At 44.2% G+C, this 24,307-nt stretch overlaps 1 pseudogene across 1 annotated transcript; it reads right to left on the reverse strand.

Moving 5' to 3' along the window:
- Positions 1-1,930: 1,930 nt before the first annotated feature.
- Positions 1,931-19,271, reverse strand: LOC124018687 (annotated as a pseudogene). The gene is made up of 10 exons (XR_006835658.1): positions 19,254-19,271; positions 18,768-18,916; positions 18,425-18,542; positions 17,735-17,945; positions 17,296-17,449; positions 9,428-9,573; positions 5,481-5,663; positions 4,728-4,904; positions 3,617-3,689; positions 1,931-3,325 (listed from the first exon to the last, which is right to left on the reverse strand). The product of XR_006835658.1 is annotated as a glutathione S-transferase LANCL1-like (transcript).
- Positions 19,272-24,307: the final 5,036 nt, after the last annotated feature.

Genomic DNA, 24,307 nt, shown 5'->3' on the forward strand with positions numbered 1-24,307 from the left:
TATGATCCGTTATTGAAATGGTGCTTGTGAATGTCGATAACAAGCCTGGCAGCGAATCAAAGAAATATAATAATCCGTGATTGAGATAAAGGTTGTATGAGTCCAGTTTGTGATGACACAGATTATAGCTATACTGTGTGTGTGTGGTGTATAAAAGACTTGGAAAATCAACAGCATGAAGAATGAGTAATGATTCACAATAACAACATAATGTTTGGTATTAGAATTCATTAATGCCATGGAAAAGGCTATAGCCTACAGCTGAGTACTGATCTATGACGTGTGCAACGGCTCGGATGGACACCAATAGGTGCATCTGCACCGAATCCAGATAGCCAAAGCAATTTAAAAAGGATAGTTACCGTATTTCATTGGGACTTAAACAGAGTTTACATTGAACCAGTGGCCACTTGTTATTGCCCAATCGGCTGTACTTTTGTCTCAAGTTGTTTTTGTCAGAAACCATGTTGGAAATGTTGTGCCTGTGTGGAATCTGACCCTTATGTCACAGTGGTCAGTAGGTCAGACTATAGAATCCAGTGTGACTGTCACTGTCCTCGACCCCCAACAAGGTCAAGAACACAGCCATCATTAGTAACATCCCCTGTTAATACCCAGCCACCATGCACCGCTACATCAATTCATCACCTGTGCTTGCCTGTAGCTTAACAGCCCAACAGATTAGTCCCAAATCTGCAAGCCCCACCCACCTGGCATTCTAGGCAGGCTAAAGCAAACGCTCAATGTAATACAAGTAGTATTTGAACCCAGGTTTAATTTATCCCGACCTTGTAGTTCCATCCCCATCCCACCACCAGTGTTTTCCTTCCCCCTCCTGCTGTATGTAATGTGGTGTAAGGACACGCCTGGGGGCTGGGAGAGGCCGCGCCCCGGGACACATGAGCACTATTTTTACCCTCGCTCCTGCGGTGTTCAGTTTCTTATCTCCTCCCTCTGTCCCGATCTCAGAGAGGGGGACAGGGAGCAGCTCCTCAAGGAGGGGGGGGGGGTCACCGGGACATTTGCCCCGTCTACCCTGAGCAAAGTTGTCTTGGGTTCAAATACTATTCGAAATCAATTCACACATTAAGCTATGGTTGATTGAGCTTGCTTGGCTCAAAGGCACCAATAGAACAGTCTCATATGTCAAGCCCAACCACCAAACCCACCCACAGGCTAAAGCAAACAGTCAAATACTATTTAAACCCATGTCAGCCACACATCGTAAAAGAGGGGCAGGGAGCAGGCTTAAAAAAAGAGCTGACGTATTGTGCCTCCTCTCTTTCAGGGTTACAGGAGCCTGATCTGGCATAGAGAGTGTTAGGAGTGGAGTTCCTTAGGGACAGGGTAGATGACTTCAGTAGTCATCCAGCTCCACAGTTACAGCCCAATTAGTGTCCTGTTAGAGGCTCATACTGTAACACCCCTTTACAGCTGACCCAGGACCAGCCAATAAGGATGTTGTGCTGATTAGCATGTATAACCGCATCAGTAAATTAGTCAATACAGCAGGTTACAGAGCAGCTTGTGATGGAGGTGGTTCGGGAACCTTGTGGTGGCTCCCTAAGCTCAGTAGGTAAACAGTCATGTTGCACACAGGAGACCTGTGGTTTAACAGGCACATTTTTGGTGCCTATGTGAACAGAGTCAAATATAGAGAAAGTTGGAGGGGTCAAGTCAGAAAGAGGATATGAACCACTTGACAGGGTCTGGAAAGGGGACAGTAAAATGGAGGCTTTAGCAGACGGACGGATGGACTCACCGATTCTGGCCGCTCAACACGAACGCTCCCATTCCAAATGGACAAACTCTTCGCTGCCCCTTAGTGGCTTTGCTCTGTTATTATAACATCAGGCCGAGACAAGGAGCCAGTCAGATTCAGAACACTAGAACGATGAATAATAGTTTAATAGCAAAGGTAACAGACAGGTGAGATGTAAAAAATACCTTGTTTTATTATTTAGCCAATGGAAATGTGAAGAAACCGTAGATGAGCAGTAGAGTTACAAGCGTACATCACACACACACAACTTATGATGCGCCACATGGTCATTACAGTTTTACTGTAGTACTTTGTCACACAGTATAATCATTTTACTACAAAGTTTCTATTGCAGCCACAATCTGCAAAGATGAAAAATCCTCTACACCATGGAATTTCTATTCCGGTTATTCAAAAAAAAAAAAAAGAAGAGGTGAAATCTAAAATGAACAATTAACAAACATGAATGTTGGAGCAAAGATTATTACTATTTATTTTTTTTAATAGGAGATTGGTCGGTACTCAAATCCCCTTGGTATTTTTATTGATTCATAGACAGTACAGCTGGACAGTAGAGCCAGATAAAAGGGACATGGACAGGAGAGGTGGAGACAGGGCTCCAACCCCCGTCACCAAGGGGGTAATTATGGTCCCGAGTTGAGAGGACTACCCATTGACCAGACTCCAGCCCAAGCAAACAAATCCTAGTCAATTTCATCTCAGACAAACTGAAGTCTCAATGCGTCATAAAATGAATGAAAAGTAAATATTGAATTGATGTCCATAAATGGACAATCCACTCGAGGTGGTTCTCTCTGCTTATGCCCCATGTCTAGACACAAAATAGTGAGCAAGTTTCAGTGCATAACCCTTCAAACCCCCATGCACCATGCACATATTAGACTAGGGGGCGACATTTTCCTCACGCAAAAAAAAAGGTGCAGCTCTGTGCAAAGAATACCATAAAACTCAATCTGTATGATAAAAAAACTCATTATAAAGCATGATTTAATTTGAACTTTTCAACAAGTAGTGTTATAAGAAGGCAAGAATTTAGCCAGGGTTCAGTCAACTGAGCAATGCATGCGATGTGTGCGATGCAATTGAGAGTTGAAGGTTTTGGAATTCACATTGGATCATTTGCCTTCACATCTATTTGAAATCTTATGGTTCTTTTGCTCACTGCTCAATGCCATTTGCTCGTGCAAAATGTCACCCTTGCACTGATTGTCCCTGGTCCCCCTCCCTACAACACACAATTACTGTTCGTTCAGCCAATAAGGAGAGACTGTGGGAAGATTTTGTTGTGATGGAAAAAGTCATCTTGATTATCACCTGCAGAGGTGACTCTGCGGTGTATATGCCTGTGTGTGTTTCTTTAAATGTCTCGGTGTGTGAGAGAGATGGAGAGAGATTAGGTGCTTGGATGTGTATGATAGTTTCCAGAGCAGCAGGCAGGAGACCAGGGGTAAAGCAGGGATACCTTTTACACCTCAAATGCTGGGAACTTTGATTTCAGGGGCTGGAGGAGGTCTGCCAGGAAGTAGATGGTTCCAGCCATGCCTGTGGACAGGAAGTGACACATTCATTTCACGTCTAAAACAGTTATTGGGTCGTATTCGTACATTTTAGCAAAACATTTGCAAAGGAAAATGAAAACATATGATCAGGTCGTCCCTCCTCGTTTATCAGTTTTCTACCATTTGATATCTAATGAACACAACCATGTTCAAGCTTTCCACTATTCATTGACCAATAGAAATGTGTCAAATTATTGAGCAAATCTGTGATCTAGGCTAAACATTCCCAATTGAAACACTTGATATTGTGTGTGTTAAGACGGCTTCACATTACCTTCAAATAATGAGAACGGAGTGTCCGGTGTCCTGCAGCCATGTTTGCCGTAGTTCATGCACCAGTCTGCAAACTACACAAAACACAAGACCACAGCTTTTTACAATACAACAGTCAAACTTCATGAGTATCAGACCATTGACAAATACTGTCCTAAGACAAATACATCTTTAGCAGCCCATTCTTACTGTGTGCCTTACAGTGCCACTTGCGATTCCACTAGGATTAAATGGCCCACTTGTGTGACCACAAAGCCCTTCTAGTCCGTTCCAATACAGTACATTGGATTAAATGGAAGAGCTTAAACTACACATGGGACCCCCCACCCACCCTCACTGTCTGTTGATGCAAAGACACGCGCTGTCTGTCAATGATGCAAAGCAACACGCTGTCAATAGCAACACGCTGTCAATAGCAACACGCTGTCAATAGCAACACGCTGTCAATAGCAACACGCTGTCAATAGCAACACGCTGTCAATAGCAACACGCTGTCAATAGCAACACGCTGTCAATAGCAGCACGCTGTCAATAGCAACACGCTGTCAATAGCAACACGCTGTCAATAGCAACACGCTGTCAATAGCAACACGCTGTCAATAGCAACACGCTGTCAATAGCAACACGCTGTCAATAGCAACACGCTCACAGCCACTTAGCGGTTGTCAATAAACATACAACGGTTCACTTCTCAAGCGTCTCAGGTTCTCTGAATAATGTTTCATTTAAGTTTGGGTCGCTGCCAGCAGGATTATTGAGTGTAGTTCAGAGTATTGTTAAAGTGACCTTCAGTCTTATATGGAAACTCTGGATTCTGAGAAGTTTTTTGTAACAGCTACCGAGACAAGCTGCTAGTGGGTGATAAACCTTGTAGAGACCCCGTCAAATGTCTATTTGTTGAAACATCAAACCATCAGAGGCTGGTAGAGGGGGAGGACCTACAGTTGAGCCAGGAGTTATTCCTGATTTAAAAATAAGAAAAAAGTTTTGATCATGTGACCGGACGAGGGGAAACTCTAGGCTCCACACCCTCATCAATTGACGAGAGCTTGTTTGTGGTAACAGGCGAGGACATTGTCAGGAGATGTCAGTAAGTTCAGGCTGCCTCTCACCATACAGGCCCTGTAGAGGTGCTTGGGGTCATGGGTGAGCTTGTAGAGGGCCAGGAAGGCGTAGGCGTTACCCGCGGCGCCGTGGCACAGGCCGTAGCCCTTCTTCAGCAGGCCCCTGTGCCACACCACCTCCCCACACTGTAGAGCCTCTTCCAGGTACTGGCCCACTCCAAACACCTGCAGGGGGAAAACAGGGCAAGGGCATGTTCAGTAAGGCAAAATGTTTTTAAATGTTTCAAACAGGAAAGTAACATGTCTTTCTTTAGGAGACGTTGAGACAGTACTGTAAAAACTCTTTGTCTATTTCAATCCTTTTGGGTTAGATTGGCAGACAACTAATGCCCTCCATGTTAAATGTGTGACACATGAAACACATTAGAATAAAAGCAAAGTGATAATGTTTTAAGGGACATTATCCTAGTCTATTGTAGCTATACCTTTTGGTTGGTTGCTAATACAGCAAATAAACAACTTCACCACCATTACTTTCCAAGAGACCTCCGGCCTCGATGATGTTATTCTGCCAATTACACCTGAGATTGCATGTACCATAGTAATTATCCATATCACATATTCTATCCATAACATAGTACTGGGGTGTGTTGAGTAGAGGCACACCGTATCAAAACATTTTGTAACGGGGAAAAAAGCAAACACCTGCGTTTTTATTGGATGAGTTCAAATAGAAAAGAGCATCCCCCAGTTCCACTAAAAGGTTTACCCACTACTGAACAGGGCCCAGGTTTCCAGTACCTTGTAGGCCTGCAGCAGCATGTAGATAATGCCTGGGGCTCCATGACACCAGTGCACCAGCAGGTCCCTGTTGTCCCCTATGCAGGGCGGGTAGTTCCCAGTGGGAAAGCGGAGTCGACAGACGTGGTCCACGCTGGGCCTCACCAGTCTGTGGACCCTCTCATCCCCCGCCACATAGCCTGGCTGCACGGCACAGAACAGGGAAGACATTTTTCATGGCTCACACTTCATAGTAGGTTGATGAAAATGTTGGGGTCATTTCCATTTGGTGGTTTGTTATCAATGAGAAAAAGCAAGTTTACTCCCGGAATTGATCCCAACCCTGGTTGCTGATTCGTCTGTTTAAGGTCCCATAATAGTGTTTCCAAACCTGGTCTTCAGAGTCTCCCAGTAATTTCACATTCCAGCATCAGCGTATGATTCAACTAGTCAACTACTTGGTGGAGTAGGACTTAACATACAGTGGCAAGACAAAGTAAGTGAACTCTTTGGAATTAAGTATAGACAAACAGTCTGCTTAAACTAATAACACACAAATTATTGTATTTTTCTTGGCTATATTGAATACATAATTTAAACAATCACAGTGTAGGTTGGAAAAAGTATGTGAACCCCCAGGCTAATGACTTCTCCAAAAGCTAATTGGAGTCAGGAGTCAGCTAACCTGGAGTCCAATCAATGAGACGAGATTGGAGATGTTGATTAGAGCTGCCCTGACCCATAAAAAAACTCACAAAATTTGAGTTTCCTATTCACAAGAAGCATAGCCTGATGTGAACCATGCCTTGAGCAGAATGGAAAACCTAAGATTAAGAATTGTTGACTTGCATAAAAACCTTGATGTTCATCAGTTCACAGTAAGACAAATTGTCTATAAGTGGAGAAAGTTCAGCACCGTTGCTACTCTCCCTAGGAGTGGCCGTCCTGCAAAGATGACAGCAAGAGCACAGCGCAGAATGTTCAATGAGGTTAAGAAGAATCCTAGAGTGTCAGCTTAAGACTTACAGAAATTTCTCAGGTTGAGAGCTTCAAGTTCCTTGGTGTCCACAGCAACAACAAACTAGAATGGTCCAAACACACCAAGACAGTTGCGAAGAGGGAACGACGAAGCCTATTCCCCCTCAGGAGACTAAAATGATTTGTCATGGGTACCGAGATCCTCAAAAAGGTTCTACAGTTGCACCATCGAGAGCATCCTGACTGGTTGCATCGCTGTCAAAAAGGCTTCTCAACAGTTTTTACCCCCAAGCCATAAGACTCCTGAACAGGTAACCAAATGGCTTCCCGGACTATTTGCACTGTGTGCCCCGCCCCAAACCCCTCTTACGCTCCTGCTACTCTCCGTTTATCTTTATATGCATAGTCACTTTAACTTCTTCGAGATAGGGGGCACTCTTAATTTTTGGATAAAAAACATTCCCGTTTTAAACAAGATATTTTGTCATGAAAGGATGCTCGACTATGCATGTAATTGACAGCTTTGGAAAGAAAAAAAACTCGGACGTTTCCAAAACTGCAAAGATATTATCTGTGAGTGCCACAGAACTAATGCTACAGGCGAAACCAAGATTAAATTTCATACAGGAAATGCCCCTGTATATGGCTGTGAATGCGCCAGGAATGAGCCTGCCCTTTTTGTCGTTTCCCCAAGGTGTCTGCAGCATTGTGACGTATTTGTAGGCATATCATTGGAAGATTGACCATAAGAGACTACATTTACCAGGTGTCCGCCCGGTGTCCTGCGTCAAAATTATTGCGTAATCTCTAGGTCCATGCGCGTTCCATTTCTTCAGGAGAAACTAAACTGCCACGAATGATTTATCATCGATAGATATGTGAAAAACACCTTGAGGATTGATTCTAAACAACGTTTGCCATGTTTCTGTCGATATTATGGAGTTAATTTGGAAAAAAGTTTGTTGTAATGACTTAATTTTCAGGTTTTTTTCTTACCCAAACGTGATGAAGAAAACAGAGCGATTTGTATACACAAATAATATTTTTGTAAAAACGGAACATTTGCTATCTAACTGAGAGTCTCCTCATTGAAAACATCTGAAGTTCTTCAAAGGTAAATTATTTTATTTGAATGCTTTTCTTGTTGTGAAAATGTTGCATGCTGAATGCCAGGCTTAATGCTATGCTAGGCTATCAATACTGTTACACAAATGCTTGTTTAGCTATGGTTCAAAAGCATATTTTGAAAATCTGAGATGACAGTGTTGTTAACAAAAGGCTAAGCTTGAGAGCAAATATATTTATTTCATTTGCGATTTTCATGAATAGTTAACGTTGCGTTATGGTAATGAGCTTGAGGCTGTATTCACGATCCCGGATCCGGGATGGCTAGAATCAAGAGGTTAACTATACATTCATGTACACAATACCTCAATTGGGCCGACCAACCAGTGCTCCCACACATTGGCTAATGTGGCTATCTGCATTGTGTCCCACCCACCACCCAGCAACCCCCTCTTTTACGCTACTGCTACTCTCTGTTCATCATATATGCATAGTCACTTTAACCATATCTACATGTACATACTACCTCAATCAGCCTGACTAACCGGTGTCTGTATGTAGCCTCTACTGTTATAGCCTCACTACTTTTATAGCCTTTTTACTGTTGTTTTTATTTATTTACTTACCTATTGTTCACCTAATACCTTTTTTTGCACTATTGGTTAGAGCCCGTAAGTAAGCATTTCACTGTAACGTCTACACCTGTTGTATTCGGCATTTCACCGTAACGTCTACACCTGTTGTATTCGGCATTTCACTGTAACGTCTACACCTGTTGTATTCAGCATGTCACTGTAAGGTCTGCACCTGTTGTATTCAGCATGTCACTGTAAGGTCTACACCGGTTGTATTTGGCACACGCGACATACTTTGATTTGAACATGCTAACATCTCTGTTGACGAGTCTAAACATTGAACAAGAAAGGTGTTCATGGGAGGACTCCACGGAAGAAGCCACTGCTGTCAAAAAAAAAACAAGTTTGAAGTTTGCAAAAGAGCATCTGGATGTTCCACAGCGCTACTGACAAAATATTCTCTGACAGATGAAACTACAGTTGTGTTGTTTGGAAGGAACACACAACACTATGTATGGAAAAAAAGGCACAGCACAGCACACCAACATCAAAACCTCATCCCAGCTGTAAAGTCTGGTGGAGGGAGCATCATGGTTTGGGGCTGCTTTGCTGCCTCAGGGCCTGGACAGCTTGCTATCATCGACGGAAAAACGAATTCAAGTTTATCAAGACATTTTGCAGGATAATGTACAGTTATCTGTCCACTGAAATTAAAGTTCAACAGAAGTTGGGTGATGCAACAACCCAAAAGACAGAAGTAAATCAACAACAGAATGGCTTCAACAGACGAAAATAGGCCTTCTGGAGTGGCCCAGTTAGAGTCCTGACCTCAACCTGATTGAGATGCTGTGGCATGACCTCAAGAGCGGTTCACACCAGACATCCCAAGAATATTGCTGAACTGAAACAGTTTTGTAAAGAGGAATGGTCCAAAATTCATCCTGACTTATGCAGGTCTGATCTGCAACTACAGAAAACGTTTGGTTGAGGTTATTGCTGCAAAAGGATGGTCAACCAGTTATTAAATCCAAGAGTTCACATACTTTTCCCACCATGCACTGTGAATGTTTACACAGTGTGCTCAATAAAGACATGAAAATGTATAATTGTGTGTTATTAGTTTAAGTTTAAGTCTATTGTTGTGACCTAGATGAAGATCAGATAAAAAATAAATTGAACAATTTATGCAGAAATCCAGGTATTTCCAAAAGGTTCACATACTTTTCTTGCCACTGTATGAAGGCGTTTTCTTTAGATTCAGAATCCTGCATAAATGGGAATTTCAACCAATCAGCTTTGCCTGCATGGGAATAAAGGGAAGATCGAACCAATCGGCTCTAGCTTTATTACCTGCATGAGGAAGTAGTAGATGCCTGCCAGGCCGTGGGCGGGGCCTACATACTGTTCTTGGTACCACTCGTACATCAGAGGGCTCTGGTCCTGACAGCGGAACCTCTGAGACTGGCCCTCCCCGATATTAACACAGCCTCACAGATCTGTGGGAGAGAGACCAGGGTCAAAACACACATCCCTGGATCTGTGGGAGAGAGACCAGGATCAAAACACACATCATAAACACAGCCTCAGATCAGACGGATAAAACACACATCCCTGATATCAACACAGCCTCAGATCAGAGGGAGAGAGACCAGGATCAAAACACACATCCCTGATATCAACACAGCCTCAGATCAGACAGGGAGAGGGTCAAAACACACATCCCTGATATCAACACAGCCTCAGATCAAAAGGGACCAGGATCAAAACACATCCCTGATATCAACACAGCCTCAGATCAGAGGGAGAGAGACCAGGATCAAAACACACATCCCTGATATCAACACAGCCTCAGATCAGACGGAGAGAGACCAGGATCAAAACACAAATCCCTGATATCAACACAGCCTCAATTGGCAACACATTCTCATTCTGAGAAATATGGTAGGTCACATGATTTGAACATCTGAACCAAGTGGACAGGCTGACATGCTGCTCAAACAGTGGGAGACGGACAGATGGGTGTGTTCATAACAATTCAACTGTTCTACCTTGTTAGCCAACAAATAGATCCATGTTGGCTAAACTTGAAATAGAAAGATTAGCTGGCTAGTCACCAGCACGTGGGATTGAGAGATGGCTGATGAGACCTGTGTTAATTCTCTATAGCCTAATGACCGATGAGACCTGTGTTCATTCTCTATAGCCTAATGGCCGATGAGACCTGTGTTCATTCTCTATAGCCTAATGGCCGATGAGACCTGTGTTCATTCTCTATAGCCTAATGGCCGATGAGACCTGTGTTCATTCTCTATAGCCTAATGGCCGATGAGACCTGTGTTCATTCTCTATAGCCTAATGGCCGATGAGACCTGTGTTCATTCTCTATAGCCTAATGGCCGATGAGACCTGTGTTCATTCTCTATAGCCTAATGGCCGATGAGACCTGTGTTCATTCTCTATAGCCTAATGGCCGATGAGACCTGTGTTCATTCTCTATAGCCTAATGGCCGATGAGACCTGTGTTCATTCTCTATAGCCTAATGGCCGATGAGACCTGTGTTCATTCTCTATAGCCTAATGGCCGATGAGACCTGTGTTCATTCTCTATAGCCTAATGGCCGATGAGACCTGTGTTCATTCTCTATAGCCTAATGGCCGATGAGACCTGTGTTCATTCTCTATAGCCTAATGGCCGATGAGACCTGTGTTCATTCTCTATAGCCTAATGGCCGATGAGACCTATAGTGTTCATTCTCTATAGCCTAATGGCCGATGAGACCGTGTTCATTCTCTATAGCCTAATGGCCGATGAGACCGGTGTTCATTCTCTATAGCCTAATGGCCGATGAGACCGGTGTTCATTCTCTATAGCCTAATGGCCGATGAGACCTGTGTTCATTCTCTATAGCCTAATGGCCGATGAGACCTGTGTTCATTCTCTATAGCCTAATGGCTGATGAGACCTGTGTTCATTCTCTATAGCCTGATGGCTGATGAGACCGGTGTTCATTCTCTATAGCCTAATGGCTGATGAGACCTGTGTTAATTCTCTATAGCCCAATGGCTGATGAGACCGGGTGTTAATTCTCTATAGCCCAATGGCTGATGAGACCTGTGTTAATTCTCTATAGCCCAATGGCTGATGAGACCTGTGTTAATTCTCTATAGCCTGATGGCTGATGAGACCTGTGTTAATTCTCTATAGCCTGATGAGACCTGTGTTAATTCTCTATAGCCTGATGAGACCTGTGTTAATTCTCTATAGCCTGATGAGACCTGTGTTAATTCTCTATAGCCTGATGAGACCTGTGTTAATTCTCTATAGCCTGATGGCTGATGAGACCGGTGTTAATTCTCTATAGCCCAATGGCTGATGAGACCGGTGTTAATTCTCTATAGCCTGATGGCTGATGAGACCTGTGTTAATTCTCTATAGCCTGATGAGACCGGTGTTAATTCTCTATAGCCTGATGGCTGATGAGACCGGTGTTAATTCTCTATAGCCTGATGGCTGATGAGACCGGTGTTAATTCTCTATAGCCTGATGGCTGATGAGACCGGTGTTAATTCTCTATAGCCTAATGAGACCTGTGTTAATTCTCTATAGCCTAATGAGACCTGTGTTAATTCTCTATAGCCTGATGGCTGATGAGACCTGTGTTAATTCTCTATAGCCCAATGGCTGATGAGACCTGTGTTAATTCTCTATAGCCTGATGGCTGATGAGACCTGTGTTAATTCTCTATAGCCTGATGGCTGATGAGACCTGTGTTAATTCTCTATAGCCTGATGGCTGATGAGACCTGTGTTAATTCTCTATAGCCTGATGGCTGATGAGACTTGTGTTAATTCTCTATAGCCTGATGGCTGCTACAAGAAGTTTGTCATTATTAGTGAAGGAGCATTATGCTTCTAGTCACAGTTGTGACAAAAAGATGACATTTTCAAAGACTTGAAAGACAGATCAGTTAAACTAAAAACCAAGGTTAAACCATTTAGATAAAATAATGAAATGATTAGTGAGTGTTGTGGTCGTGGAAGGCTTACATTCAGCCTCCGTATAACATCACAAACCCTGAATTCATTACATTATTTCTGTTTGAAATGTGTAATTTACCTTTAATTGTACAACTCTTATTTAGAGAAAATATATAAAAAAATAGATATCATGAATTGCCCATAAGTTTAAGAAAGAAAATAAACTTGAGATATGGTTCAGGCCACATCGCCCTCCAATTCTACACATTTTGCCTTGGGCACGGAGAGTAGAGTGAGCCTCATTTCCAATTCTACACATTTTGCCTTGGGGACGGAGAGTAGAGTGAGCCATTTATTACTCATTTCACGCAATTCTACACATTTTGCCTTGGGCACGGAGAGTAGAGTGAGCCATTTATTACTCATTTCCCACAATTCTACTTCATTTGCCTTGGGGACGGAGAGTAGAGTGAGCCATTTATTACTAATTTCCCGCAATTCTACACATTTTGCCTTGGGGACGGAGAGTAGAGTGAGCCATTTATTACTCATTTCCCGCAATTCTACACATTTTGCCTTGGGGACAGAGAGTAGAGTGAGCCATTTATTACTAATTTCACGCAATTCTACACATTTTGCCTTGGGGACGGAGAGTAGAGTGAGCCATTTATTACTAATTTCCCGCAATTCTACACATTTTGCCTTGGGGATGGAGAGTAGAGTGAGCCATTTATTACTCATTTCACGCAATTCTACACATTTTGCCTTGGGGACGGAGGGAAAAATGTGCAGTTTTACATCCAATGTTCTGCATTTACCCACATTTTGCCACGGTCTCACGCCATGATAATAAAATATCTGAGCGAGGGTGACTCATAAAATATCTGAGCGAGGGTGACTCATAAAATATCTGAGCGAGGGTGACTCATAAAATATCTGAGCGAGGGTGACTCATAAAATATCTGAGCGAGGGTGACTCATAAAATATCTGAGCGAGGGTGACTCATAAAATATCTGAGCGAGGGTGACTCATAAAATATCTGAGCGAGGGTGACTCATAAAATATCTGAGCGAGGGTGACTCATAAAATATCTGAGCGAGGGTGACTCATAAAATATCTGAGCGAGGGTGACTCATAAAATATCTGAGCGAGGGTGACTCATAAAATATCTGAGCGAGGGTGACTCATAAAATATCTGAGCGAGGGTGACTCATAAAATATCTGAGCGAGGGTGACTCATAAAATATCTGAGCGAGGGTGACTCATAAAATATCTGAGCGAGGGTGACTCATAAAATATCTGAGCGAGGGTGACTCATAAAATATCTGAGCGAGGGTGACTCATAAAATATCTGAGCGAGGGTGACTCATAAAATATCTGAGCGAGGGTGACTCATAAAATATCTGAGCGAGAGTGACTCATAAAATATCTGAGCGAGGGTGACTCATAAAATATCTGAGCGAGAGTGACTCATAAAATATCTGAGCGAGAGTGACTCATAAAATATCTGAGCGAGGGTGACTCATAAAATATCTGAGCGAGGGTGACTCATAAAATATCTGAGCGAGAGTGACTCATAAAATATCTGAGCGAGGGTGACTCATAAAATATCTGAGCGAGGGTGACTCATAAAATATCTGAGCGAGGTGACTCATAAAATATCTGAGCGAGGTGACTCATAAAATATCTGAGCGAGGTGACTCATAAAATATCTGAGCGAGAGTGACTCATAAAATATCTGAGCGAGAGTGACTCAGAGTGACTAAAATATCTGAGCGAGAGTGACTCATAAAATATCTGAGCGAGAGTGACTCATAAAATATCTGAGCGAGAGTGACTCATAAAATATCTGAGCGAGAGTGACTCATAAAATATCTGAGCGAGAGTGACTCATAAAATATCTGAGCAGAGTGACTCATAAAATATCTGAGTGAGAGTGACTCATAAAATATCTGAGTGAGAGTGACTCATAAAATATCTGAGTGAGAGTGACTCATAAAATATCTGAGTGAGAGTGACTCATAAAATATCTGTTTTTAGTGAGAGTGACTCATAAAATATCTGAGTGAGAGTGACTCATAAAATATCTGAGTGAGAGTGACTCATAAAATCAAATGTTTTTATAGTAGTCCTATCGACAATGACTAGTTTAGCTAGCTGGCTAGATGATACATGTTTTTCAGTAAAAACAGTATACATGTTTTTACAGTAGTCCTAATTGAGTGACTGCCAACAAGTTTCCATCCACAGTTTTTATAGTAGTCCTACCTACTCATACAGTATACATGTTTTTATAGTAGTCCTACCTACTCATACAGTATACATGTTTTTATAGTAGTCCTACCTACTCATACAGTATACATGTTTTTACAGTAGTCCTACCTACTCATACAGTATACATGTTTTTACAGTAGTCCTACCTACTCATACAGTATACATGTTTTTACAGTAGTCCTACCTACTCATACAGTATACATGTTTTTACAGTAGTCCTACCTACTCATACAGTATACATGTTTTTATAGTAGTCCTACCTACTCATACAGTATACATGTTTTTACAGTAGTCCTACCTACTCATACAGTATACATGTTTTTATAGTAGTCCTACCTACTCATACAGTATACATGTTTTTACAGTAGTCCCACCTACTCATACAGTATACATGTTTTTATAGTAGTCCCACCTACTCATACAGTATACATGTTTTTATAGTAGTCCCACCTACTCATACAGTATACATGTTTTTATAGTAGTCCTACCTACTCATACAGTATACATGTTTTTATAGTAGTCCTACCTACTCATACAGTATACATGTTTTTATAGTAGTCCTACCTACTCATACAGTATACATGTTTTTATAGTAGTCCTACCTACTCATACAGTATACATGTTTTTACAGTAGTCCTACCTACTCATACAGTATACATGTTTTTACAGTAGTCCCTACCTACTCATACAGTATACATGTTTTTACAGTAGTCCTACCTACTCATACAGTATACATGTTTTTACAGTAGTCCTACCTACTCATACAGTATACATGTTTTTACAGTAGTCCTACCTACTCATACAGTATACATGTTTTTACAGTAGTCCTACCTACTCATACAGTATACATGTTTTTACAGTAGTCCTACCTACTCATACAGTATACATGCAGTTTAATAGGCTACAGATTAAAAAAGTTATGATGAACCTTTCTAATAAACATTGAGTTTATTCTGGTTACCTGAGCGATATGAGACTGCCGTTTGACAAATAAAAATACCTGCGCTCTTACTCATGTTAAACTCATCATGTGGTCTGCCTGCCAGCTGTTGGCTAGAGCGCATGGGCCAAGACGCAACAGTTTGACTCAACTATTGGTAGAGTTTAAAATGTGATGGAAACACATTGAACCTCAGATTGTTATTGGGGCCATGAAAAGGGAAAAGTACATTGTGTGCACTAATCCTCACCCACCGCGCACTGCGTCCAAATAAAAATACCTGCGCCCACCGCACCCATGTGGTCTGCCCCAGCTGTTGGCTAGCGCCCACCGCGCACCAAGACGCACTCAACTACCATTGAACCTCACCGCGCCCGCACCCACCGCGCCCTCACCCACCGCGCCCTCACCCACCGCGCCCTCACCCACCGCGCCCTCACCCACCGCGCCCTCACCCACCGTGCACTGCGCCCTCACCCACCGTGCACTGCGCCCTCACCCACCGTGCACTGCGTCCTCACCCACCGTGCACTGCGTCCTCACCCACCGTGCACTGCGTCCTCACCCACCGTGCAATGCGTCCTCACCCACCGCGCACCGCGTCCTCACCCACCGCGCACCGCCTCACCCACCGCGCACCGCGCACCGCGTCCTCACCCACCGCGCACCGCGTCCTCACCCACCGCGCACCGCGTCCTCACCCACCGCGCACCGCGTCCTCACCCACCGCGCACCGCGTCCTCACCCACCGCGCACCGCGTCCTCACCCACCGCGCACCGCGTCCTCACCCACCGTGCACCGCGTCCTCACCCACCGTGCACTGCGTCCTCACCCACCGTGCACCGCGTCCTCACCCACCGTGCACCGCGTCCTCACCCACCGCGCACCGCGTCCTCACCCACCGTGCACTGCGTCCTCACCCACTGATTTGTATCCACACCAAGTCTGCTTGGTGGAAACACCAATGGTGGGAAAAACTGCATATTTTCTTTTTGCATGAAAATCGGTCACCAATTTGATGGAAACCTAGCTAATGACTGACAAGAGAGGAACTGCTGATGCACAACCACATATCTAAATTGCATCTTGTGTATTCTAATATTATAACTCAACAGTATGTTGAGAAGGCGATTGTTCCTAAAAATAATGGTTTTAACGTGGGGGGCCTCCCTGGCTTTGTCCTTCAGAGCACAGCTCCACCAGTGGATCTATTACCAGGCCAGCACAGTACTTGGCTCGACGAAGCTCCTTTCAGTCATTTAAAACGGTAACAAGTTCATGTCATTATAAAATTGTCCTACTTAGGTGATCGTTCACCTTTCTGATGACAATGCTTGTAGCTCGCTCAACCAACTCGGTTTCTATTGAACACGGTCAATGTAACAGTGCTTGTAGCTCACTCAACCAACTCGGTTTCTATTGAACACGGTCAATGTAACAGTGCTTGTAGCTCACTCAACCAACTCGGTTTCTATAAAGCTGAACACGGTCAATGTAACAGTGCTTGTAGCTCACTCAACCAACTCGGTTTCTATTGAACACGGTCAATGTAACAGTGCTTGTAGCTCACTCAACCAACTCGGTTTCTATTGAACACGGTCAATGTAACAGTGCTTGTAGCTCACTCAACCAACTCGGTTTCTATTGAACACGGTCAATGTAACAGTGCTTGTAGCTCACTCAACCAACTCGGTTTCTATCACGCAACAAACTGAACACGGTCAATGTAACAGTGCTTGTAGCTCACTCAACCAACTCGGTTTCTATTGAACACGGTCAATGTAACAGTGCTTGTAGCTCACTCAACCAACTCGGTTTCTATTGAACACGGTCAATGTAACAGTGCTTGTAGCTCACTCAACCAACTCGGTTTCTATTGAACACGGTCAATGTAACAGTGCTTGTAGCTCACTCAACCAACTCGGTTTCTATTGAACACGGTCAATGTAACAGTGCTTGTCAAACACATTGAAAACATATCCAATGTGTATGTGATGAACCTTAACCGTGAGCCTACGACTGACCTGTTGGATGTACTGGATGGGGATCTTGTCGTGGCCAAACTGCTGGTTGATGAAGGTCAGGGCGTAGAGGTAACCCATCCTGCCATAGAGCAGCTCATCAGGGAGACCGCTGGCCCCGGAGCCCATTACCACCGACTGATGGAGCTGCAGCAGCCTGGAGGGAAGGGGGAACATTCCGGTTACTTCAGATCTCTTATGGCATCTTACTGATTAACTGTTTGGACTTCATTCCAAATCAACATCCAGCCTTTATCCCATAGGATCAGGTGGACCTGTTGCCATATTGGGACACCTACCAAATCCTCTCAGATCTACACAAGTGCGAGGAGTGACTGGCATGATATCCAGATACTGATCAAATGAGCGATTAGGTTGAATGAAATCTAGACACACAGAACACAAGTGTCTTAATTCTGGCTGGCCCATGTCCTGTACTGACCTGCTGAGGCATTCGTCTGACTCCTGTGCCCTCTGTACTCTGTGGTAGACCACTGCAGCCACGGCCAGGGGCCCGGCGTCACCGCACAGGAAGGTGACATCACGTCGCCGCGTCGGACACGTCAGGCTGTGGCCCACGTAGTCCAGAGCCTTCTGCAGGAATGAAGGCTCGCCAAACACACCGTGGAGGTGCAGGTAAAGCAGGGCGATGCCTGGGGAGTGAGAGGGGAGACGAGGGGACAGGGAAGAGGGCAGAGAGGAGGGAGGGGATGGGGGGAGACGAGGAGGGGGAGAGGGGACAGGGAAGAGGGCAGAGAGGGAGGGGATGGGGGAGGGAGGATGGGAGAGGGGACAGGGAAGAGGGCAGAGAGGGGGGGAGGGGATGGGGAGAGAGGAGGGGAGAGGGGACAGGGAAGAGGGCAGAGGGAGGGAGGGGATGGGGGAGATGAGGAGGGGGAGAGGGGACAGGGAAGAGGGCAGAGAGGAGGGAGGGGATGCGTGGAGATGAGGGGGGGGGGACAGGGAAGAGGGCAGAGAGGAGGGAGGGGATGGGAGATGATGAGGAGGGGGACAGGAAAGAGGGATGCGAGGAAGAGAAAGGCGGGGACAGAGTTTAGGAGACTTGTGATCTGAGGTGACAGAATGTAGTCGAAACCTAGAAAAAGCAAGATGATGGGTTCTTCTTCCTCACCTGCCCAGCCAGTGTAGCCAGTGCAGTCTCTAGGGTCAGCAGACTTGAGCCCATTCTCCATGTGCATCAACAGCTGACTGATGGCATTGCTCAACCGCCCTGCAAACTCTGCTGTGAGCTGTAGAAAACACCATGACAGAACATATGGGATTTTATTGTATTAGATCTTTATCAGTAGTCCTGTCTTTGAAGTCCTTTGAATGTTGCATATTTCAGTTACTTGATGCATTTACCATAAAAAGGCTCATGACATGTAGGCTATGTATTGAAGAGCCAGGGTATGACCGTTTGCTTACCAGGCCTAGCTAGCTTTAACTTCAGCTAGCTAACGTTAGCTTCCTACCTTTCCTTGTGAATCAAATAGTTCTTGCACAGATGCAGGGTTCCCATCATAGTCTGCGTATGGGTTCTTCCAAGCTCTCTGATCCATTTTCTTCCAACTCCCCTCCGCTCCCACTAAAACTCAAGTTTTTTGGTCAAACGAGAAGGAATCTGCGAGAGAGGTGGGATGGGGACACACGATGTTGAGACCACTCTCGGTCTGGCTCTCGCTACAGATATAATTACATTAATTTCAACAACTCCTTGGTAGAGGGTGCAACAAAAATATGCAATGTATCTCGCTATCTAACTAAATCAAATATAACAGTTAGAGACACTGCTTTGGAAGAGATTCGTGCAACACGCCCCCAAACATGCTAGCTATGCTAACTAGCGCTAGCATGCTAAGCTAGCTCAATATCATGTGCTCAGTCGCCATTGAAATTAGCATGTGTGATAGTGCAGCTAGCTATAGCTACAATATTAGCTAATATTTTGAAACACATGCCTTTGCGCTAAATACACAAAAAAAATGCCGAATGTTAAAAGTCAGTCGATTAAAAGGACATACCACTGCAGACGGTTGATGTTTATAATGTTCTTGATCGCTTCACTGACAAACACGTTGAATGCACTTTACAACGTCAGTGTGGCCACCTGGTGTGAAGGAGTCCGCATTACAGGCCTTTTTTGGTTACTTCGAGCAGTGATGAGGACCGTGTGAGGTAATATGTTGATGTGCAGTAAATAACGAGTTAAACAATCAACTATCATATTTACTGACTATTCATTTATAAAACACTATGCATCTTCAACTGCCACCTTGTAAACCTGCCACTTTGTAATGCTGCCACCTGTGCATTGCAAATACGATATTGCAATTATACTGTGTATTTTCTCGTGTGCCATAATGACAGTGAAAAGGCGTAAGCAATGCTATGGATTTTATGCACACAGGGATAGATTGAGCTTGTGGAAGGATATGCATCCAACTTTTAAAAGTATTGTTGCCTTTTCAACAAAGCATAAGATTTTGCTATGAAGCCCTACATGTCTGTTTGGAATGATCAAAACCCATCCCAGTCTCTGAATTATGAGTTGTTCAATGAAAAGAGTCCATTTGATATTTTAAGTATAAATTGTGCACCAATACTACATTTTAAAAGCCTGTTATATTAATATTTAAATCCCTTTAATATACAGTACCAGTATTTTTAATATACAATACCAGTATTTTCCCACACTACCAGCCAGGTGCTAATTGGGGGAGGGACAAAATTAATTTGCCAGCAGCATACCACCCTGCATACCACTGCTGGCTTGCTTCTGAAGCTAAGCAGGGTTGGTCCTGGTCAGTCCCTGGATGGAAGACCAGATACTGCTGGAAGTGGTGTTGGAGGGCCAGTAGGTGGCACTCTTTCATATGGTCTAAAAAATATCCCAATGCCACAGGGCAGTGATTGGGGACACTGGACGTTAAACAGGTGTCCTGACTCTGAGGTCATTAAAGATCCCATGGCACTTGTAAGAGTAGGGGTGTTAACCCGGTGCCCTGGCTAAATTCCCAAGCTGTCCCTCATACCATCATGGTCACCTAATCATCTCCTGCTTACAATTGGCTCATTCCTCTCCCCTGTAACTATTCCCCAGGTCCTTGCTGTAAATGAGAATGTGTTCTCAGTCAATTTACCTGGTAAAACAATAAATAGCTTTGTGTGTGTCTCCTTAATACATTCAGTCATTATGGCAAATATCATCTCTGCTCAGAGGGCCTTAGAGAGAGAAGCTAGTTCCACTTTGGACATCTTGGCATACAATGCATTTGTCATCTGGATGGGGTTGAACCTAGATTGGAACAGAGAGAAGCTCTGTAGAAGATGGCTCTTTCTCGAGGAGCTTGGCAAGGCTGGGTAAGACCTCCAATTCAGAGGAAGCAACATATCCTAAGGACCCCAGCTTCTGCAGCCATATTGAGGATGCTGGTGCCCCATCCGCCCAACCCACAGAACCAACAACTCCAATACTGGATGTAAGTGTGTGTGATGTTGTGTGTGTGTGTCTGACTCTCCCACCTTGGCCTGCTGTAACTATATATGTGAGTGAGATGTTAGTAAAATTCCTGAACTAAATGTTTTCATCATTCTGGATTGCTGCCGGTTTCTCCTATGTGGACAGCTGAAGAACCCTTTTGGAACCCTTTTCTCTAAGAGTGAACACAGGTCCATGGAAGCTCTTCCCTGATTAGAACCATAACATACATCTGGAAGTTAATTACTAGATTACAAACCAGCATTTTCCATAGGAGTCTTTGTTCATATCAAGCTTTGATAGGATTCCTGTATCACAGTTAATGCACTGTAATGATAGTGAACTACCAGCCTCTTATGAGTCACACTGCCGTAGTTATCTGTCTTACTGTAGCCAAGTCCCTGTGCTGGGTTTGTGACACTTGATCTTCTTTTCCAATAAGCCTCTATGCTGTGTCCATTCTGAGTCTGTAATCTGTTTGTGTATTGGTGGCAGAATAATGACAGTTTTGCATATGTCGCTGCCATGGAAATGCCAGCATCCCCAACCAAGTTGCTTTTGACCTTCTTCAGAACCAATCAAGCTCTCCCACTCCTCCAGATTGAGCTCTCCCACTCTTCCAGATTGAGCTCTCCCACTCCTCCAGATTAAGCTCTCCCATTCCTGCATATTGAGCTCTCCCACTCCTCCAGATTGAGCTCTCCCACTCCTCCAGATTGAGCTCTCTCACTCCTCCAGATTGAGCTCTCCCACTCCTGCAGATTAAGCTCTCCCACTCCTCCAGATTGAGCTCTCCCACTCCTCCAGATTGAGCTCTCCCACTCCTCCAGATTGAGCTCTCCCACTCCTCCAGATTGAGCTCTCCCACTCCTCCAGATTGAGCTCTCCCACTCCTCCAGATTGAGCTCTCTCACTCCTCCAGATTGAGCTCTCCCACTCCTCCAGATTGAGCTCTCTCACTCCTCCAGATTGAGCTCTCCCACTCCTCCAGATTGAGCTCTCTCACTCCTCCAGATTGAGCTCTCTCACTCCTCCAGATTGAGCTCTCCCACTCCTGCAGATTGAGCTCTCCCACTCCTCCAGATTGAGCTCTCTCACTCCTCCAGATTGAGCTCTCTCACTCCTCCAGATTGAGCTCTCCCACTCCTCCAGATTGAGCTCTCTCACTCCTCCAGATTGAGCTCTCTCACTCCTCCAGATTGAGCTCTCCCACTCCTGCAGATTGAGCTCTCCCACTCCTCCAGATTGAGCTCTCTCACTCCTCCAGATTGAGCTCTCTCACTCCTCCAGATTGAGCTCTCCCACTCCTGCAGATTGAGCTCTCCCACTCCTCCAGATTGAGCTCCCCCACTCCTGCATATTGAGCTCTCCCACTCCTCCAGATTGATAGCAAAGAGTCCGGGGAGCCAAGTCCACCTTTCAGAACCCAGAACAAGTTGTCTCCATTGGTTATAGCCTGCTGCTTTGTTGTCTTCTGAACAGTTCCAACCCTTAAAGCCTGCAGTAGAGCGAATGCCTGAGCCTTAGATTTCATATCTAAAATATATAGCTCTGGCTGATGCATTATCATGTGGTTAGAATACATTATCGTGTAGTTATCATGTTGGTCCCGTGTGGCTCAGTTGGTAGTGCATGGCGCTGGCAATTCCAGGGTTGTGGGTTTGATTGAGGGGAACAGTATGGGACAAAAACTATGAAAATGTATTCACTTAAGTTGCTCTGGAGAAGAACGTCTGCTAAACAACTAAAATGTAAATGTAAAATAATGCATTATCATGCGGTTATAATACATTATCGTTTGGTTATAATGCATTGTCAGACTTGACATAGGCATGTATGAACCCCCCTATAATGTATTATAACTATGTCATAATGATCCTGACTAAATAACAGCCATTTTGAGTCTGTGATTTTGAATCTCTCTCTCTCTCTCTCTCTCTCTCTCTCTCTCTCTCTCTCTCTCTCTCTCTCTCTCTCTCTCTCTCTCTCTCTCTCTCTCTCTCTCTCGTTCCATTCCTGTGCAATCAAGACTTTTAGAAAGTAGAGTGGCATATCGAGGTGTGGAGAAATAACATCAGAGCCAGGCTTTTTACGCAGTGAAGAGTGGGTGGTCCTGGTTCATTCATTTCATCGATTCTTTGGGGCAACACGACCTTGAATATGTGGACATCTATAAGTACCTAGGTGTCTGGCTAGACTGCAAACTCTCCTTCCAGACTCATATCAAACATCTCCAATCGAAAATCAAATCAAGAGTCGGCTTTCTATTCCGCAACAAAGCCTCCTTCACTCACGCCGCCAAGCTTACCCTAGTAAAACTGACTATCCTACCGATCCTCGACTTCGACGATGTCATCTACAAAATGGCTTCCAACACTCTACTCAGCAAACTGGATGCAGTCTATCACAGTGCCATCCGTTTTGTCACTAAAGCACCTTATACCACCCACCACTGCGACTTGTATGCTCTAGTCGGCTGGCCCTCGCTACATATTCGTTGCCAGACCCACTGGCTCCAGGTCATCTACAAGTCCATGCTAGGTAAAGCTCCGCCTTATCTCAGTTCACTGGTCACGATGGCAACACCCATCCGTAGCACGCGCTCCAGCAGGGCTATCTCACTGATCATCCCTAAAGCCAACACCTCATTTGGCCGCCTTTCGTTCCAGTACTCTGCTGCCTGTGACTGGAACGAACTGCAAAATTGCTGAAGCTGGAGACTTTTATCTCCCTCACCAACTTCAAACATCAGCTATCTGAGCAGCTAACCGATCACTGCAGCTGTACATAGTCTATTGGTAAATAGCCCACCCATTTTCACCTACCTCATCCCCATACTGTTTTTATTTATTTACTTTTCTGCTCTTTTGCACACCAATATCTCTACCTGTACATGACCATCTGATCATTTATCACTCCAGTGTTAATCTGCAAAATTGTAATTATTCGCTTACCTCCTCATGCCTTTTGCACACATTGTATATAGACTCCCCCTTTTTTTCTACTGTGTTATTGACTTGTTAATTGTTTACTCCATGTGTAACTCTGTGTTGTCTGCTCACACTGCTATGCTTTATCTTGGCCAGGTCGCAGTTGCAAATGAGAACTTGTTCTCAACTAGCCTACCTGGTTAAATAAAGGTGAAATAAAATAAATAAAAAAATACAGCGTGGAGAATTGATAAGATGTGTTTATTACTGCACCCCTCATAATAAAGATGAAGAAAGCTATTGATTTGATCTATTCTCGTCCTCTTCTTTTCCCCTTGTGATCGACAGCCCATGTTGTTAGCCTGCTCAGTTATTGCCACATCAGTAGCTAGCTCATCACAGCGTTTGTTTATGTGGTGAAAACAAAATGGCCGCCCTTCACGTCTTTCCCCAGGGACTGACTGCTTTACCTTGCCTGGGGGGACAGGTGAAGGCAATGACTTAATATAGCAGGATTCGTCTGAAAAATGTCTGAAAAAGGTCCATATATTGAGCTAGTTTCCTTTAATGTTAGCCTGGGAACGCTCTGTAAAGACGACTTGCA

The sequence above is a fragment of the Oncorhynchus gorbuscha genome, unplaced genomic scaffold (assembly GCF_021184085.1).
Source record: "Oncorhynchus gorbuscha isolate QuinsamMale2020 ecotype Even-year unplaced genomic scaffold, OgorEven_v1.0 Un_scaffold_563, whole genome shotgun sequence".
NCBI lineage: Eukaryota > Metazoa > Chordata > Actinopteri > Salmoniformes > Salmonidae > Oncorhynchus > Oncorhynchus gorbuscha.